Source organism: Suricata suricatta, chromosome 7, assembly GCF_006229205.1.
Source record: "Suricata suricatta isolate VVHF042 chromosome 7, meerkat_22Aug2017_6uvM2_HiC, whole genome shotgun sequence".
Lineage (NCBI taxonomy): Eukaryota > Metazoa > Chordata > Mammalia > Carnivora > Herpestidae > Suricata > Suricata suricatta.
In genome coordinates this window covers 63666332-63669002 of record NC_043706.1, presented here as the reverse complement: position 1 = coordinate 63669002, position 2671 = coordinate 63666332, and positions in this window count along the sequence as shown.

The window sequence follows — 2671 nt, the reverse complement described above, 5'->3', positions numbered from 1 at the left end:
TCTGCCCCTCCCCCTCTCATGCTCTGTCTCTCTCTGTATCAAAAATAAATAAAACATTAAAAAAAAAAGAAAAAAAGATTTATTTTATTTTTTTTAATGTTTATTTTTGAGAGAGAGAGAGAGCACGCGTGCGCGCGCTTGCAAGGTCAGGAGAGGGGGACAAAGGATCTGAAGAGGGCTCGGTTCTGACACAGAGAACCACATGCTGGGCTCAGACTCAGGAACCATGAGACCATAACCTGAGCCGAAGTCAGACGGACGCTTAACTGACTGAGACACCCAGATGCCCCAAAACACTAAGCTTTAAAGGGAAGATCATGGAGCAGTCAGGACTGGTGATAGAGGGTAGAGGAGAATCCATAACTTTAATGCCATTATCATGTTTAATAGAATTAACAGCAGCTCATTAATATACCCTACCCAGATTCTGTTCAGGTCTTATAGTTACTTATTTGAATCCAGATTTTGGAAAGGCCTTCCCATCACATTTGACTATCTTTCAGTCTTTTTAAATTTTAGAACATGTGCAGGACCTAGAAAAGCGGGTTATTCTTCCGTGCTTCATCTGCTGGTTATATCCTCATTTCGCCCATCTCCAGCCATTAGTGTAGTAGCACTTAGACCACCAAGCTCTATTTTTGGGAGACTTGTGTGGGGTGAGGGGGATTCAGATCCAGACATCTGGGTCCCATTCCTTTGGAATTCAGGAGGAAAGAACTGATGTTTACGGGAGGTTCCATCAGCACGATCAGGAACCAGGCAGTGGCTGTGCTTTGGAAGGTACAATTGGATCACCAGAGTGGGCTCCCACTGGGGTACCATGTGCTCTCACCAAATGCCATATTCACCAGTTCAGCCTTGGACATTGACCAGATTCTCAAAATCTTCTAGGTTTTTTTTAAAACTTTTTTTAACATTTATTTATTTTTGAGAGACAGAGAGAGACAGATCATGAGCAGGGCAGGGGCAGAGAGAGAGGGACACACAGAATTGGAAGCAGGCTCCCGGCTCTGAGCTGTCAGCACAGAGCCCAATGTGGGGCTCAAAGCCATGAACTTCGAGATCATGACCTGAGCCAAAGTCGGACACTCAACCGACTGAGCCACCCAGGTGCCCCAAAATCTTCCAGTTCTGATGAGTTATGAGGAATATTAATTTGTTCTGGCCATTTTCCTCCAGCTGGCGTGAGGATCATGCATGAACCCTACAACTTAGGGATGCAACCCAGATGGTAAGACAAGGGTTCTGCAAGCCCCACCCAGGCCAGCTCCAGGGACACCTTCCTGCACCTGCTCTGTGTGCATCTATCAATCGCTGTGGGCATCTGCTTCCGAGCCCCAGGAAAACTTATCTTTACAGTGAAGCCCTTGAGTAAACCCCTGATCCCAAAGCTGCCAATCAAGTGTTTTTAGAGATCAACTCTAAAATGGGAACAGTCGGTTAAGGGTCTGACTTTGGCTAAGGTTATGATCTCACCGCTGTTGAGTTCAAGCCCATGTTGGGCTCTGTGCTGACAGCTCAGAGCCTGGAGCCTGCTTCAGAATCTGTGTCTCCCTTTCTCTATACCCCTCCCCCACACTCTTGAGCCTGTGTGCTCCTCTCTCTCTCTCTCTCTCTCTCTCTCTCTCTCAAAAATAAACATTAAAAAATATTTTAAACCTAAAATGGGAACAGCCATATATAATTAGTAATGTTCCCAGAAAATCTCTAATATAAAAGAGAAAAAAGAAATTTGAAAACAATGTAGTAAAGAGAAGAAAACTTGAAAAGGCATTCATATCTTCTGAAAGATAAGAGAAGACATTAAGTTCATGAAATAACAGATCATAAAAAGAATATTCAAAGAGTAAAAGAGGTTTATCAAATAGGAAAGAAAATATAAGAAAAAATTGGGAAGAGTCTAGAAGATCCACTATAGAGTTTAGCAATCAACTAACAGAGATTTCAGAATATAATACAGAAAATGTTGAAGAGGAAATTGCCAAAGACAATGTTCAAAAAATTTCCCCGAACTGAAAGAGCCTGTTTTCAGATGGAGAAGGCACACCGACTGATCAACATAGTGGATAAAAGACAATGACACAGGCACTTCATCAGAACACTAAAGGACAAAGAGATGGTCCAAGACACAGAGACAGAACAAGAAAATGGCACACAAAAGGAATGGGAACCTAGTCTGTGTAATACTGTAATGGTAGATATCATACATCTGTTAATACACATAGGTTTACATTTTTTTCAAAATAAAAAGTTGGTGGGAAAGGAATACAATAAAATACAAGTAAGATTACAAAAAAGTAAAAGCAAAAATTCCCAGTACTTGTATATACATTTGTTTCAATGGAAGGATAATCCAAAAATGAATGATACTTTAATATATTGTGAAGGAGACGACAGGATAAACAAGAGGGGACTAAAAACTAGATTTTTCTGAACGTACGTTTTCCATAATGTTTTAAAAATATACTTTGTAAATTATTCTTATAGTCTAAACAGCCTATTAGTGATGACTTTCATTTCTTACTTTGAGTATTATTTACTAGTGTGGTATATAATGTCTCCATATTCATCCATCCATCCAAGAGAACTAGTGTATAATTACTGTTTGTAAATGCTCTTAAATGTCCTATATTCAGAACGATTAGGACTTTATCATAATCTTTTTCTGCAT